This window comes from Rattus norvegicus, chromosome 11 (genome assembly GCF_021556685.1).
Source record: "Rattus norvegicus strain SHRSP/BbbUtx chromosome 11, alternate assembly SHRSP_T2T, whole genome shotgun sequence".
Lineage (NCBI taxonomy): Eukaryota > Metazoa > Chordata > Mammalia > Rodentia > Muridae > Rattus > Rattus norvegicus.
In genome coordinates, this window is record NC_141544.1 from 90,531,738 (window position 1) to 90,549,659 (window position 17,922).

At 45.7% G+C, this 17,922-nt stretch overlaps 1 protein-coding gene across 2 annotated transcripts in view; it reads left to right on the plus strand.

Annotated features, from left to right (window-relative positions):
• Window positions 1–17,922, plus strand: part of Bcl6 (BCL6, transcription repressor) — a 48,684-nt gene that overhangs the window by 11,320 nt on the left and 19,442 nt on the right. The window contains exon 1 of one of the 2 annotated variants that reach the window (NM_001107084.1): window positions 14,056–14,196. The exons of the other annotated variant lie outside the window; for it this stretch is intronic. The gene's annotated coding sequence lies outside the window, so the exon portion shown is untranslated. Of the gene's footprint in view, window positions 1–14,055; window positions 14,197–17,922 lie in introns of those variants that run through there. 2 annotated transcript variants of the gene reach the window in all.

Genomic DNA, 17,922 nt, shown 5'->3' on the forward strand with positions numbered 1-17,922 from the left:
GTCACAAGCTAGGATCATTCAAGAAAATGAATATCAACCGAGGAAGGGGGCAAGTATAAGATAGGCCTATAGGCAAGCATGTGGGCGATTTTCTTCATTAATGAATGCTGTGTGAGGACTCAACACACTGTGGGTAGTCCCACTTTTGAGTGGGTTGTCCTGAGTTGTATAAGAAACTAGGCTGAGAAAGATGTGAGGAGCAGGCCAATAAGTAGCACTCCCGCGTGGCCTCTGCTTTATTTAGTTCCTGCCTCCAGGTTCCTGTCTTGTCTTCCTCTGATAATGTAAGCTTTAAGCCAAAATATATAAAACCTTTCCTTCCCAAGTTGCTTTGGGTCACGGTGCTTTATCACAGAAATAGTGTACAAATTTTGTCTTAAGACAAAAGTCAGATCTGTCTACCATCTTGCTAACAACCTTCCATGATATGTTGAACATCTGGAATAACCTATAAAGTCTTAACTGTGGCCTGTGAAGAGCCATCTACATCCTGATCTTCTCCCATATCAGCCCATTTCAGCCATTAGAACAAAACATGAATTTACTCTGTGTAATGTTTCACTCCTGTTTCCTTGGCCTGAACATGCTCCCTCCCACATTTGGCCTGGCCAATTGAGCCTTCTCTTTATAATTTCATATTAAAGTTTACTTAACATATATTCCTGTGGACCATTTCTGAGAAAGTACTGCCAAGTGGGTGGTCAAACTCTTTCTGTTCTGACCTCCGCAAGTCTTACAATACAGTACTCTCTCCTTGGACCATCCCAGTCTCCCAGTTTCCAGTGAGGAGGTCATCATACCTTGGTACAGAGGTTCCTCTGCTTTGATCTGCCTAGATATAGGGATGGGAAGACCTACAAGTATGGTTGGGTGAAAGATTTGGGGGAATGGGATGATTGGGTGGGGGAATATTGAACCAGAGTGGGAGACTGTACTTGCCCAATGTTGACATTGTCTAGGATCCTAATTTTTGTGGTGATTCACCCATTTTCAACATTTAGACCATATACAACAATATTCTTGCCTCTTCGCTTCTAGGAATCTAAAAATAAATGGTCTATTGATCATTTGGCTTTAAATTGTAGATATTCTCATGCCTGCCACCTTCCCTTTGGAGGTGTGTGGCCCATCCATTTGTGTGGAATACCCTGATTTCTGTTCCATTTAAGTACTTACTGGAGACTATACAAAGCATGGGATGAGCCTGACATGGTAACACACACCTTTAATCTCAGAACTTGAGAGGTAGGGAAGGTTAGATCTTCAAGGCCAATCTAGGCTATGTGGTGAGTTTGGAGCCAACCTTTAAGAGGAAGGACTAGAGGGGAGGTGGCCAAGGAAGAGAAGAAAAGAAGGAAGGCTTTTAAAATCTTTATTCATTTAGTTTTATGTTGTGTGAGTGTGGTATATATGTTCAGGCTGTATATGTACACGTGCAGACGGCTGTGTGTGAATACATATATGCATGCAGGTAGAAACTAGAGATTGATCATTGAGTATCTGCCTTGATCTTCCTTAACTGGTCTCTCTTCCATATCTTTTGGGGCAGTGTCTCTCACTGAACCCAAAGTTCATCAATTCATCTAGGCTTGTTGACCATTGATCTCCGGGGTCTACCTGTCTTCACCCATGAGCCAGATGTACGCCACAGGGTCTGGCTTTTATATGGGTGCTGAGTCTCTGTTTCCGGTCTTGGTGTTTGTGTCACCAAGAGAGCCATCTCTCTGGCCTCTAAGATGGGCTTTTAAAAACTGTGTTCTGTGTGTGTGTGTGTGTGTGTGTGTGTGTGTGTGTGTGTGAGTATATTGGGGGAGGTATGTGTGCCTCTGTACGGGAGTGTGCATTGCATGCACATGAGTATGGAAACAGGATCTCTCATGGAACCCAATGCTCAGCAATTGGCCAGACTGAGGATGGGTCTGACTCTTCCTGCCTTCCTTCTGTGTCCCCAGGCGTACACTAGGTTACAGATTCACCACCTTGCCATGGCTTTCACATGGCTGCTGAGTGTCCGAACTCAAGTCTCCGTACTCAAGCATCAGGCACTTATCCTTTGCCATCTCTGTAGCTTCATGAGATGGGTTTTTGAGTAGTTATTCTTTTTTTACTTAATACGTAACAAATGTCACACTCAACTGTTTTACTTGCTTGATCATTGCCTCTTGAAGATGGTGGATTGTCTCTCTCCCCTCAACATCTATGCTGACATTTTCTTTAATCCTTATGGAGATCCTCTTTTATTTACTATAATGTCCTGGGGATGGCTCTGTATTTGCTGCAGAGAGGAAAAGGACAGATTTAAACTCCACCATGAGATGGAGTTAGACCAGGATTCATTCTATCATTTAGGGTTTGATAATTCTCTCATCACTTCCAATGCTTTAAAACGGTATTAGCAGCTGCCTTGCAGATCCTAGAACACAGGCCTAATCAACTGGAATTTTACTGTACATTTTTCTAAGAGTAAAGGTAGCTCAAAATAACTGCTATTTTCCTATTTGGGTGTAGGAAAGGTGTAGGGAGGAGCTAACGTAAAAGGGGGAGGAAAAAAAGGGGAAGAATGTACCAGAAACGAGGATCTAATACTGGATTTCAGTTCCCACTACAGGAAAATGGTTCATTTCCAATTCTGCATTTCAAGAACAAAAAGACTTTCTGATGATCTTTTTAAAAATTTTCTTTGGATCAGTGTTTATCTTTAGCTGAAATGTATATCTTCCAGTACTTAAAGGCTTAAAGCATTTGAGGAAGTGACATCATCATATTTAAGAATGGTTGCGAAGTCAAGACAAGGCACTTGAAATGCAATTTTTCTAGGTACAATGTGAGTCTCACAAGGTGTTACCAAATGACAGAATGCTACCCTGTGAGGATGGTGCCTTACTATCTAGTTAATCATTCACCAACCACTCTAAACAATGAGTTTTGGATCACCTTTCCCTCTGGTGCCCTTAATTCTCATGAGATGCTATTCGGTTCTCCCTTCATGGAAATGACAGCTTTAGAGAACAAGAAACTGAGATCCAGAGACCTTAGTCAACTGTGGTGCTTTTAGCTGTAATGTGGGTCTGCAGACCTCACACCGAATTCCCTTTCGGTTCTTCCTTCCTCAACTTAGTTAATGTTTTTTTAAGTGCACATTGTCTGTCAAACATAACGCTAAGAAAACAAAACTGAAGTACCTCTACTTCAAGACAGAAGAGATCAAGGCATAGAGGCTCGGGTGCAGAGTGCAGGGAACTGCATGGTTCTCTAGGGAATCCTCAGGAGTGTGGTGTGGAGAATTCTGTATATGAGATTGGAAAGAAGTTAGAGAGCCTGACTGACATCATTCTCTGATTAAACATTGCTTCCTCGATTCTTAATTCACCTTCCTAAATGACAGCCTGTATTAATCTTTTCCTACCCATTTTGTTTTGAGTCTTTTGCTGAAATTTTGGTGTGAGGCCTTATAACATGGCAAGGTTAATCTCGACAGTTTGATGCTTAAACACTGAAAGCTGTTGGACGTCCGGTTAATTGTTAACTCTCAGCTAGGCAGTATGTATGCGCCACTGTATCTTGCAGTTTCGATCCTGAATACCACCCTCCCCAATGGTCCTGCATTTTCAAGGCTGGACTCCGCCCCAGAACTATTAGGAGGAAGTGAAAATTTCTAAGAGGTAGATGTACCGAGGAGGGCTCCTAACTTATCAGTGGCATGATCTCTGTCTCCAAGCTTCGCATACTCGCAATGAATACAGCACATTCTTCTGTCATTATAAGCTGCCTTGCCACCGGGCCCAAACAGCAGAGCCAATGAACTAGACTGGGACTTCTAAAACCTGGCCAGAATAAACATTTTCTATTGAAATGTTAGTGCATTGGTATTCGTTATAGAAATGGAAAGTTGACTACTCTGATATCCAATTTATTTTTGCCTGGCCGCAGAAAACAAATAGTTACAGCTCCTGGCTGATGGGTCCAACCTGAGGCAGGCTGGGTCTTGACGACTGGAATGCTGTGGAAACCTGTCTTGATGCATAGCCGGCACCTGGAGATAATACCTATAGCTTATGACCCAAAGTTCTGGAATACCCATATAGCTATAGCGATCTTGACCTTAGGTGACTAGGCACCACTATCCTCAGGTTCTGTGGTAACTAATGCTGGATTCTAGAGTCCAGATTGTGGGTGTTCCTTAAAGTCGTGTGCATTAGAACAACATGATGCCGGGTGATCTATGTTTATGGTAGAACCTCGAAGCTAGAACATACATGCTGAACACATAGCTCAGAATAACAGGCTTTCCAAGAAGGCTAAAAGTACAAGCAAGAGTGGGACTCTACTCTCCTTGGAATAATGGACAGACTTTGTGTTGCAGTGGCCTGAAAGCTGAGGAAAATTGTGATGATGGTGGAGAAAGCTGAGGCTGCGAGCTCTCGCACTGCCTCTTTGGGGTTCTTTCACACGGGGAGTTAGATTTTCCTGGAGGGTACATGGAGGTGACTGGGCTATACTGTTTTCACAATAAATACGATCAAACACTTCAGAAGGCTGACGTCATGAGTGAGCCAGGGCCTCCCTCCAATCTGAGATTGTGTCAGAGCGCAGCTTCTGAGAAGTCATGGAGTTTTACTGGGCTCCCAACCAGGACATGTGGGGCAAGTTTTAGTACAGGCAACTGTCGTTTGTGTAACCTAAAGCATGTCTCAGCGCCTTTCTGTATCTTTACATCTTCAGTTGATGGGGAATGCCTGTGGTCGGGATCTCATGTTTCATTCATTCAGCACAGTGACTACCTCACAAAAGGTTAATAACATATGAAGTTTGAGCTAGGAAGTACATGTGTGAATAGAATGAATGAAAAAATGAGAAATCCTATCTGTAGGTTAAGAGAGTCTTATTAAAACCATGATCCTTGCTCTCACCTACTATATACTGACCTCTACCCCCATGCCCTTCTTTGAAAGGCAGTGACTCTGATAATGGCATAATCCCCAAAGTTCTTAACAGTTCAGCAGTTCTCTGATTGAACATTGAATGATAAACATTGAAATAACTTCTTTTTTTCAGAAGTTTCGAGTCAAACATGTTATCAAGAACCAAAATAAATAACCTGTTGTTCTAAGAGGGTCTTGGAAATTTAGCTACCAGGATAGCACATGGGTAGCTTCATAGCACAGCACCCAGGAAACCGTTTGACATTTGCAAATGTCGTGAAACACTAACAAACAAGAAACCCACACCACCAAGGGGGCGGGAGATAGATCAGAGATCTGCAGATCCGTTTTATTTATTTGCCGTCAGTGCCCATAGAAAGGGTGGTGGCTTGTTGGGGAGGCCGGTGTCTCTAGAATAAAGGGTCCTCTCTCTCCAGGACTGAACGAGCAGTTCTCACTTCTGTTGTAAGGCTCACAGATGTGAGCGACTGACACTGTACGTCAAATATTTGAAACTGTGAGTTAAGCATCTAATTGTCTGCAGGGAAAAGACACTGCTTGGGGCTATCCATGTGTGCCCCAGTGAGATAGGTGGTAGACACTAGACATTTTCAAAGACAAAGAACAGAAGGAAAAATGTATAATCCTAGAACAGTGAAGGAACCACTATACGTATTTTGTTAGTTGGACATTCTTATTTATATCTAGTCTACTTTCTAAAAATATTTTAAAATATAGTCATAGATGTATTATCTAGACCTACCACAGGTATGTAAGTATGCATGTACCCAGCTTTATTACTTTACATTGCCATCTGTATTTTTGTTTGTTTAAGACAAGAATCACTATGTAATTCTGCCTGGCCTGGAGCTCACTATGTGGATGATGTTGGCTAGCCTCAACAATTGCCTCTGCTTCCCAAGTCTTGGGACTCAAGGCATGGGCCATCACACCCAGCCCCGTGTACATATTTTAATTTTAACCTTGCAGACTTAGTATTTTGTAATTTACTTAACTGTTCCCCTACCTAATGCGCTCTCTATCAACCAGTCATGGCCAAACATACAGACTGTTTGAAGTGTTGGTATTTCATGCTAACATCAATGTTCACATGCTAACATTCAAAGATCTGCTTTCCTACAGGTTCCACTAGACCTAGAACATGGACTCCTAGAAGTGGAGCACTGGGTCAAAGGGCATGACCGTGCTCTTGACTGTTGACACGTGACCAGATAGCCTTCTGGAAAAGTCATGTTAGTCACAGGAGGACTCAGTCTTTTAGCATTTCTCCAAGAATTATTTAAATGTTATACATCCAAGAAATGTAAGTGTTGGTTCAAGGACTATTGACAGCTGACATAAAGGCTGGGAGTATTGGGAACAGTTAAAGGGGAAAGGGAGAGAGACAGGTACTCTGAATATACTTTAGAAGTAGAAGCCAGTGATTACTGGCAAACAGCCAGAAGTTCATGGGACATCTTAAGTCAGTAGGCACACCAATGTTGTAGTAACTGTCAGTGTACTCAAGAATAGTGTGGCTAAGAAACTGATACAGTGTCGATCCGATGGGACATAGCCACAGGAACTTGCTAAGTTCGCTGTAAACTATTTTCTTGTCTAATTTTCCCCACATATAGAACCTGTAAGAAGATGGGACTAGAATGGGGGAAAATGTTAAAAAACATCGTGCAGTTGTATAAAATAGCCTTATATAGTTCAGTTTAATCAAATAAAGACTAAGCGAGAGGCTCTTCCCATTTAGACTTTGTGGTTGTATGAGGTTAATGAAGGCAGGCTCATGGCTGGGAGCTTCAGTCCACGGCTCTTCTGCACACCCAGAGTTACTGTTGACCCACAGTTCCACTGGAGTTATTAACTAAAAGCAGTCACTTTGGAAAGACTGTGAGCGCTCCTACGATGTCAGCCACAAAGCCCTGGGTTCTGTGTGTCCACATGGATGGGTGACAGGTGAGCTGAGAGTTCTGTTTCCATGGAAGGTTTCCATGGGGGGGGGTGCTAAGCATGTGACTAGTGAGCAAGGCTTGGGTTGCCTACATTGGTGTCTCCCCTGTGTTCTGATGGTTCTCTATGTAGACGGTAGCACACAAGAACTAAGTTGCTTTCAATGTAGGAACTAGGGGAGTAAACAGAACAACTGGGAAAGATGGTCGATGACTTTAGTCAGCTACAGAACCCCCGGAGCTGAGGCAGGAGGATCATGAGGCCAACCTTGGTTCCATGGTGAAATGCTGTCTCAAAGCAGCAAGTGGATGGATGAGTGAATATATATTACCAAAGATAAAGAAGCATGCTGTCCTGACTCGAGCTTGAATGAGAATCAGAAGCTGTCTGAACTCAGTGGAGGCTGAGGTCATGATTTGGAGGTTTCTAAGAATGAAAAAGAGATCACACACAAATATTCTTTTTTGAGTTATAGGCTTTATTTCTAAGAATGATTTTATATCAACAGAAAAGTGAGAAAACAGTCCAGAGAACAACCCTGTACCTACTTTCCTCTACTATTCATAATTAGTAACAACTTCTAAGCAATCGTGTCAGTTGAGATGATGGATTCAGTCTTGCTTAGGATTCCTTCTGACCTTTGCTGTTCAATGATCTGATAGATCCTGGAACTGACTTTCGATCTCTCTTTCCTTTCTTTCTCTCTTTCTTTCTTTCTTTCTTTCTTTCTTTCTTTCTTTCTTTCTTTCTTTCTTTCTTTTTTTTTTTTTTGTTGTTGTTGTCTCTGGCCTTTCTTTCTGTTCCTTCCTTCCCTTCTCCCCTGCCTTCTCCCCTGCCTTCTCCCTCCTCCTCCTCCTATTTCTTCTCATTTTGAATGTTTACTTTGAGTGCTGTGATCACTGATCACTGAAGACACTTCCACATGGCTACCAAGACTCTCTTTGGGTCCTTCTTTCCTCTCTCTCCTCTCTCTTGGCCATGCCACCTTCCCCATGTCCTGAAATATTTCTCATATTCATGAGAAACCTGTTGGCTTAAAGGCTATCCAATTTACAACTGTCCTTCCCTTTCTACCATTGCCTGGGACAGTTTTCTAGAACGAAAAGAAAAGAATAAAACAAAATTGAAGGGCAGCAAATCTTCCAGGGTTGCCGCCTCTGATCATGAGCAGTGAAAGCACCAAAGGTCTCATACCCTGCCCCTTCTGATCCTTAACATTCAAACCAAACCAAACAACCACCACCACCAACACACACACAAACACACACACACACACACACACACACACACACACACACACACACACGAAAAACTAAACAAACGCCTTCACTTGGCTTTTGGACTCAGTCAGCACAGTCAGAGACTTTGGTCTACAACTGGTTAAAAATTGATAAGATGACTATTTGAGGATTGCCTTCCTTTACTCTGAAGCTTACATTTTAACCTCTGACTCCACCCCAGCCAGACACACACACACACACACACACACACACACACACACACACAGTCTTTTTACTTCCCCTATCCTAAAGTTACACAAATGTATGTCTAGGTACAGAGTCAGAAGTCAGGACACACTGGCAGCCCAGAAGTCACTGGGCTATCCTTCCTTCACACAGGTGAGGAAACCGGGTCCTCATGGTGGCTTTGCCTTGTAAAAAAGTTCCAAGCTGAACTGTAATTAGAAACCAAAGAGCGCTGGGCAGCAAGCCACCTTTTCCTCTCCCTCACTCTCAGTACCTCAGAGCCAAGTTTGTGTTCTTCCTATGTGTACAGGCTACATAGAGACTGGCATGTAAGGTACACGCACCCGGCCTCTGCAGCCTGACCTCAGGGGACGGTTTAATGACTTGAATTTCAGGCAGCTGAAAAGGTTTCTGCAGGAGGAGGTTGAAATAAACAAGAAGAGCCACTGTGGAGATGTGAGTGGAAAAGTACCAGCCCTCCCTCCCTCTGCACTCTTCTGCTCTCACTGCCACCAAGCCAGCTTCAGATAGGCTTAGGCATGGTCAGGTGTACAGAGGGCGGCGTGGAGAAGAGGAGGGAGGAAAAATAGGCAGGCACAACGCGTAAATCAAGTTTTTCCACTCCTAGCCTCCGGTGGTAGAGAGCAGCCTGGTAGGCAGGGCCAGCCACCCTGAGTTTACAAATACTCAAGTCCCTCCCTCCCTCTCATCCCTCTCACTTTATGGTCCAATTTCCGCTTTTCCTCCTGCTAAGGTTTCATAGGAAGTGAAAACCCTGCTATTCAAACAGTGATGGAACGCAAAAAGCCAAATGATTGCGCGTTCCCATCCCAACACTTCTCTATTTTAAAATCCAGATAGTCACTGTCATTCAAATAAATGAGTAGAACGTACACAATTGTTTCTGTGATGAAAAAAGCGTCTAAGCCAAGCTGAAAGGGCTGGCTAAAGGGGAGCAGATGATGATGGTGGTGAAGAAGAAGAGGGGGAGGAGGGGGAGGAGAAAGGAGAGGAGAAGGGGGGAGGAGGAGGAAGAGGAGGAGAAAAGAAGAAGAAGGAGGAGGAGGAGGAGGAGGAGGAGGAGGAAAAGAAGAAGAAGGAGGAGGAGGAGAAGGAGGAGGAAAAGAAGAAGAAGAGGAGGAGGAGGAGGAAGAAAAGGGGAGGAGAAGGGGAGGAGGAAGAGGAGGAAAAGGAGAAGAAAAAAGGAGGAGGGGGAGAAGAGGAGGAAGAAGACAAAGGGGGGATGAATGGATGCGTGGAGCTTCTTTGAGCAAGAGGAGAAACTGAAATGAGATCTCACGATCCTCAGGAGGTGGGAGCGCAGCTGTGAGTAGGCCCAGGTCTATCCTCCCATCCCAATGTCTCAGCATTTTTTCCTCCATTTTCCCCTTGTTCCTCCATCTCCCCAAACTCCACTAACCTATTTTTAAAAACATACATGCCAAGAGCCTTCTCCTGTGCCTGAGAATAATATACAGAGTTTTTATAGCACGTTGTTTGTTTGTTTTTCCAAGATGAGGTCTAATGTAGCCCAGGCTGGCCTCCAAGTCACCCTAAAGCCAAGGAAGACCTTGCAAAACTAATCTTTTTCCCTCCAACTTTCATGTGCTGGGGTTACAGATATATATGCCTGGCTTGTGTACAGCACTCCCAAACTAAAGACTTGACACAGAATAAAGGTTTACAAACACTTAACCACTCAACTCTTCACAAATCCAAATGACCCAGCCCCCATGAGCATGGCCTGGGGTTGGTTCTCGAAAGCAGCTTCAGTTTACACAGGGCCTAATGTAGTCTCGCTGTCCTCCATCCTGTGAGAACACGATACGCACCCCTCAAGGCCAGATGGTCAGGTCAGCCAGATCCTCAGAAGTGACTCCGATCACCAGACCACATGGATTCATGTCCAGTTGTGACTCTAGGTTGGCTCATACCCCTTCATGAGGGATAGTCTAGCCTTTGGAGGAGTGATCATCAGTAAGGCCTCTTGTTCTAGAATCTACAGGGCTATCCTCCAAGCTCCTAACTGGTGGGGCATGCTTCCCTTTCAAAGCTCCATAGAGAGCAGACAGGACAATGTTTATCCCAAGGATAGATAGGTTCGATTTTTCAACTGCGGCTGAATTGTGGGAAAGGTCTTGTGACAAGAAGTGGGTGTGAACCGTGTTCCATCCCTTCAACAATGTAATATTAGTACCGAGTTATTTTATTTTGTAATAGCTTATATTTACCCAACAGCTGTGATCAAGGATCTATTCCTAAGTTCAGTCCACGGGGCAAGGAAGCTGGCCCTAGTTCTCTAGCCTGAGCAGTAGCAGCCAGGAATCATTAACTCATGGCATTAGATGATCTGTGTTGTTCCCAAGTCTGCAGAAATAGTTCTTAGGACCTCAGGGCAAGGCATCACTCCTGTGAGCTCCTTAAAACTGATTTAAAAGAATCTTAATATATTCCAGTCATTTCTTTAGCCCAATAATAGCACTGTAGAATTCAAAGGCCTTATCCAGCTGGAAGTGATGGGGTAAGACCAATAGTGAGAGAAGAAAGGACATTCGGGAAGAGATTATATTGGTACAAAACTCAATTAAGTTACTTTCTGTGGAACTGAAGAAACTGAAAGGTGAGCGCATAATTTTCTTCAACCTCCATTCAGTAAAGAGACTCATCTAAAAGTAGGTGCCTCCTTCTGTTCTGGTTATTTTCTTCCAACATACACACTTTGATTTGGGGGGTGGGGTGGGAAGAGGGGGAGAAAAGGGAAAAAAAATTAAAACACAACAATAAAAATCCCACCGCAGTAACACAAACTCTGGCATCATGGTCCCAGGAAGGACAAGAGGTTCTAGTGATTGGGTTAATTACCAACAAAGCAGGGCCATGGACCGTTGCTCCCTGAAACTCTTCAGAGAATCAAAGGGTATGAGGTATGAGACAGGAGATGGGTAAATTCCTTCCCAGCCCCCACTCTCGCTGGTTCCACCGCCTGAGGGAGCAGATTTCCCTTTGCTCTGCAGCGCCCCCATGGGGCTAAGAGTGGAGTAGCAAAGGGAACACAAGACAACAGACAGGCTGCGTGTGTGTGTGTGTGTGTGTGTGTGTGTGTGTGTGTGTGTGTGTGTGTGTGTGTGTTTTGAAGGCTTGGTGGTAGGAGTCAAGGGATACGACACACAGTCAATTGGAAAAGAAAAATAATCAAACACACCATAAAAGTAATTCTACTTATGAGGACAACAACACAGCAAACTCATACAAAGCCTCCTGTTCCAAAGCTTAAGTTGCATTTAAGAAATTCGAAGTACTTAATGCTCGGAAAAGATAGTAATCAGACAGCTAGCTACACAAAGAAAATCACTTCAGCAAAATTAGGGTATCATTTTGGTCCAGTGGGATTTACTTAATACTCTAAAATGAGAGGGGAAGGGACTCTAGATACAAAAAAAAAAAAAACTAAAGCGGCCACCCTGCTTCCCGGCAGCAGGATCCATTTGACAAAGTCACCATGTCTCTGGAAGTAAAATGTTCATTTCCACAACAGTGATAGGATTAGGCCTATGTATATTCCTCAAAAATCCTTCACAAGACAGGCATTTCTGCCGAAACTGCAATAGTCCATCTGCCAATTCGTATTCAAACATTCAGATTTCTCAGGGACAGACAATGGATTTTGTAAGTTCCAACCCCCACAGAAAACAATCAGCTCCTTCGGACTCCCCCAGTTCTAAAGCCTGTGACATCATCTTTTGATGAAGCGGTGTTCGCCAACAACGGCATAGCTGTTACGGACCATTCCTCCGTACCCCATAAATCAGCAGTCTTCCAGAATTTTGCTTGCATCTCTATTTTTAAGCCCACATTTAGGGTTGTGGTCCACAGGTACTCATTAGAAATTAATATGTGGAGATGTTTTGCGAATACTTAAGAACCCCTCTGTGATTTAACGAGCCACTTGAAGGACTTTCACAGCTAAAGCCCAGAACAGCCTGACCTTTGAAAGCATCTTTTGCTCCAAACACTTTGGGTTCATTCTAATTCTTAAGGAATCTGAATATTATTTAGCTCACACCCTTCTTGCAAGAGACAGACATAAAAGAAACAAGAGTCTCACTCATCCAAGGATGAGTAGGAGGGCAAAAACCCCAACCAACATTTAAATAGGGAAACTGGCAGCTATGAACAAACAAACCAGGGCCCACAGTGAAAGGATTCTGCCCTGCACTCGCCTTTTAAAATAAAGGAAGAAAGAAGGGAAAGAAAGATCCCCCCCTCCTCCCCTCCTCAGCTCTGCTCCAGAGCCTAGAAGACCTGGCTGCGTGCAGTGCGCCTAGTTGTAGCACAGCCTGTACTCAATACACGCAGTATCTGTGAACCTGGCAACCAAGCCTTTAAATTCCCTCAGGCTGATCCCTTCAACACATACTGAAAAGATTTTTTTTTTCTTTCTCCGACGACCTTGAAACGAACCCATGGGGGGGGGGGGGTTAAAAAAAAAAGAAAAAAAATGTCCAAGACCTTAAGAAAATAACAAAATATAAACATGTATTTGGCTTCACAGAATGTTGTAGCAGACAAACGTCACGCGTTCCCACACACACATTTCTAGCATCAAGAAATTTCCTCAGAGTCGACAGTAACAGAGTAAACCCACCACTTGCTGTCCTGGAAAGAAACAAACCAAACCAAACCAAATCCCTTTACATCTCTTTCAAGTGCAGTAAAGCTTCCCTTTAGTAAAGTCCAAGACTTAAAGGAAACTGCACCAAGGGCGGCTGGGGGGTGGGGTGGGGGGGATATTGGAGGTTGGGGTTATAGGTGGCCAAAAACATAAGCTTCTGTCAATGGTATTAGGCTGAAATAATGCATCTTTTAAATGCCTGAGAGATTCAGAGACAGAGACAGAGAGAGACAGAGAGAGAGGAGACAGAGACAGACAGACAGACACACGCAGAGAGAGAGAGAGAGAGAGAGAGAGAAATACGAAGACAATAAAACCAACGTATGACAGTTCCTACGATTTACATAACACCACAAACTTGCAAAAGGCAAAAAACCAGACAGAAGCGGAAAAAAGAATAAACCCTAAATCATTAAAATACAACAAGGAGCATCCCCAAGCCACCATCCCAAAAGGAGCCCCCCCCCCCGCAACATACTTTGTCCCAAATTAAAAAGAAAACAAATGAACCCACCGAAAACTGCTTGGCAAATATTTTTCTCGTGGTGCCTAATATTCTAGCTGGAAAGAGCTGTGGTATTTATTGTTTTCTCCCTCACTCGCCTCTCTAAACCTGCCTCTAACATACTGGTTCTAACAGCTCAAATCTCTGGCTCCCTTTTGTGTATTTAGCTCGAGGAGCCGAGTTTATGGGTAGGAGAGGAAGAATTAGCCCCAGACCCCGGGAAAGCGAAGCGCACTCCCCCTCTTATGTCACCGAATAGCAAATTAGTTCTCAGAATTCCAGAGGCCGAGCTTTGCTACAGCGAAGACGCCGACGTCACGGAGGAGGAGTCCACGTGACGGCGGCGGAGCGGGCCGTTCCATCGGTGGCCGGGGGCAGGGAGGGTCGCCTTGTAGTCGCGCGCGCCCCCCATGGGACCCCCGGTGTTCCGAGCGGCAGTGCTGCGGGAACCCCAATCCGCATCGTAGGGCGCCGAGCGGCGCGGCCCCGAGGCATTCTACGGGCCGGGAGGGCGCCACGGCGCGCGGCGCTGCCACGGAGTCCTCCCCTGCTGTGGAGCAATGGTAAAGCCCGCAGCTCAAATTCCGAGAATTGAGCTCTGTTGATTCTTAGAACTGGGGTTCTTAGAAGTGGTGATGCAAGAAGTTTCTAGGAAAGGCCGGACACCAGGTGATTATTGCTGTTGCTGCCGCCGCCGCTGCCGCTGCCGCCGCCGCCGCTGTTGCCGCTGGTGCCGCTGCCGCCGCCGCTGCTCATGATCATTATTTTACCTTTTAATTCTTTTTTTTCCGCTTTTGCCAAATGCTTTGGCTCCAAGTTTCCTATGTGTATCTATTGATATAAATGTATCTATTTATTGATTCTAGCTGTCAGGTGTTAAAATAAATGCCGAAGACCAGCCCCACGTCTCTCCCACTGTAGGATCTAGCTTTACGCATACGTATTCTTCTTTTTTGCTGTCTTGGAGCGCCTCGGCCGCCTCGGAGAGGCTGTGCCGCCCTGCCCGGTGTTGTTTCGGTGTTTGGAGACGCAGGGGCGCGGGGCGGCGGGCGCTGGGCTGCGCGGCCTGGGAGCGCGGACCGCGGCGGCCCCGCCGGCTTCGCGCGGCTTGGCTTGCTTTCTCTGCTCGCTTGCAAACTGCCTTCCCCGCCGCTGCCTCCCTCCCCGCTCAGTTCTCCCGGTGCCCGCGTTGGCGGCCGTCCACCGGCCCCGGCCCCGCACAGTCCCTGCCTTGCACCCGAGCCGGGAGTCAGCAGGGGGAATGCAAGCCAACTCCTCGGCTGGTTGTTTTATTTTCCCTTTTCTTTTTGGTCATAAAGCCAGATGAAGTATCGTGTCTGTAGTTTCCTTTGAGAGCCGTGATCTTCCCAAGGAGAGACAGTGTTTTGGGGAGGCTTCGCTTGCACGGGGGGCGGGGACGTTGAATACTTTGAAAATTATTCTTTCTTGGTTGGAGTCGAGGCAGTCGGGAACCCGGGTGCGCTCGGTCTGCCCAGCCCGAGGAAGGAGGCTTGAAGGCGGGACAGGGATTTGGGGGGTGGGCGGGAGAGGGGTGCGCGGTTTTTTGCACCTGCGGCGCTTTCAGCGTGCGGGACCCGGAGGGTCTTGGCCAGCCAGCCCAGAGCTCCGGGGAGGTGGCGGGATTTCTGACGGCCGCGGTGTTTGTATTTTGGGTGCTGCGTGACTGTATTGGCTCTCAGCGGTAGTTCCCTCCCTTTCCTAAATTTAATTTCATTTTTCCCCCTTGGTGCAAGCTGTGTAAAATAAATAAATAAAAAGCAGCTATGGCCCTGGGTATAGCGGACGCCACGCTTCAGACTCCCAAGGTCCTTATTTTTGGGCGAAGGAAGAAAAACAGAGCCCCAGCCTGCGTTCCTGATTTGCAAGATCAGGGAGGAAAGAAGGGGGCACTTTGTGATTCTGGCTGAGGGACTCTGGACGGGAGGAGCGGGTGCGAAAGGGAGATCTTTGTGAGTTATTTTGCAAAAACAGATTGCGAGGTTGGTTGGATTTGCAACCTGTGGCTCTCCTCGAGGGAGTAGGAATGGGGAAAAGCGGCGGCGGCGGCCCGGGGCGGGAGTGGGTTGGGAGTTGGGACCTAGGAAATCGGCTGCCTGGGGGGCAGCGGTAGCTAGAGGCCACCCCTGCCGGAAACGGTGAACGTTAAATGTCTTGAGAACTGAGGGTTGCGTTGCCTGTATAGTACCGTGTTATTGGAACCCTAGCGAGAAATTGAGCTAATGTTGCAAAAATGAGTTTTAAAAGTCCCCCATGAAAACAACAGCACCAAACAATATTTTTTAAGAGTGAAATAAATAACCTCTGTGTTGTGCTCCCTCCCACAGGGATTTAGTTTTTGTGCTAGGGGTAGTGAGAAATGACCTCAAACCGGGCGCTGGAACTCCAAAGCGATTCACAGGGTCCTTGACTGCAGTAGAGACAAGCATCGCACCCCACCCCCTAAGAAGTGATTTTTATCTCTGCCCGTTTTCTTTTTTTCAAACATTGTCTAGTTCTCGGAGGAAAATATTGCAGTGCCAGTGGATATTACTATCCGAGAGAGAGAGAGAGAGAGAGAGAGAGAGAGAGAGAGAGAGAGAGAGAGAGAGGAGAGAATGGAAGAAGGGCAAGAGAGAGGTATCCTCTCGGAAAAGACTGTTTAGAAATACAGTTTGTGGCTCCGAGCTATGCCGCTGGCTTCCCCTGCAGATCGCTGGTTTCCCTTTTTCTTTTCGAGGTGTGTGTGTGTGTGTGTGTGTGTGTGTGTGTGTGTGTGTAATAAACAACTTTAAAATAGGGGAAGGGGGCAGCGTGCTCTACCCGGAGACAGGTATCTATTTTGCTTACAATTTACTACCAAGAGCCTTTGGCAGGCACTTGAGCAGGAGGACCTCATAAGCCTGCAGACCAAGTTGAAGTTCATCTGGCCCTAGTCCACATGCTATTCCTGGAGGTAGCAAACATGAGCTCAAAGGAGTTAGGTGAAATCATATTCCTCTTTATATATGGATTTTAATAAAAGAAGGAAAGGTATTTGTCCCCGGGGGAAGAGAAAGTGGAGAGAAAACACCAGGAGATGGGTATCCCTCTTGCTAAAATGACTGCAGTTGAGTCCTGAGGCCAAAATAGAAAGCTGTAGATGGACACCTCCCCGCCCCCCAGTTTATAAATAGAAGTTTCCAGTATCCTATTTGGAAGAATTTCTTTTCTAATACTTCAGGGCGTTGGGTGATTTTAAGGATCTGTTGGTAGTGACAATAAGGCTAGATGCTGTTCAAGACAACCAAGTGACTTGAGCAGAGACAACCAGGAAATGGGTATTCACGAACTACTCTCTTCCTCCCCTCACTTTTGAAGGGTTTACAGGACTGTTTTCTTGAAAAGACTAATTTATTCCGGCCTTAGTGGTCAGGAATGGCATCCTAAATTTCTAAGTTGTCCTTTGCTCAGCCCTGAGGAGTTCCAGTTATGGGTTGAGTAAATGCCATGACTAGATGTCAAAATCTTTCCTTCCCTCTGTCCCCTGCTGGGGATATCCCCCCCTCTGTTGTGAAAAAAGAGAGAGAGAGAGAAAAAAAAAAAAAAAACACCCTTAAGTTTCAGGGGAGGTAGTGCGGCAGCGCCACCCCTTGGTGAGTAAAACTATTGGTAAAAGTCAAATATTTGAAACATAATTGTAAATTGAGCGTAATGTGCTCCCCCAACCCCGAGAGGTTTTTTTTTTTTAAAAAACTGAGAGATGAAACCTTTAAAATCAATACTTTGCATTTAATCTCTCAAATAAGTTAGAAACACGTTGTTTTCCAAACTAGAATGGTGTCCTAACAGGCGATGTCCTTCCTGTAGTTCAAGGGACAGACACCCTTTCAGGAGTGGGGATGAGGTGGGATACAGTTGGCTCTTAGTGACTTCTCTGGACTGTGTAGTTCTTTGCCCCTTCAGACTTGTACCCACAGTCGATTGACGGTCTGACTCTGAGCTAAAGAGGAATGGTTTTTTTGGTGTGTAAAACTGTAGAACTGAAAGTATTGTAGTTTCCCCGGGGGGCCGTGGTGGCTTGTGTCAGAGTGATGGGGGAGAGGTTTGTGGACCGCAGGGAGCAGCGGTAGGCTGGGCTGCAGCCTGATGAGAGTCAAAGTAGCTTGGCGCGTGCCGGTTTCCTACACTGCGCAACAAGTGGGGCGGCAGCAGCGACGTGCGACTCTGCGCACTGGCTCTGCTGGCTAGCTTCTTTTCGCTCCTCCTAGCCCTTCCTGCTTCCCAACTACGGACCAGTAGCACCTCCAAAGACCATATTCTGGTTTCACACTTCTGCTTTGCCCAGTGGGTGAAGGGCTTACCTCTGGTTCCCCGTTCCTTCGTGGGTAGGGATCATGGGGTTATTCTGGATGGTTG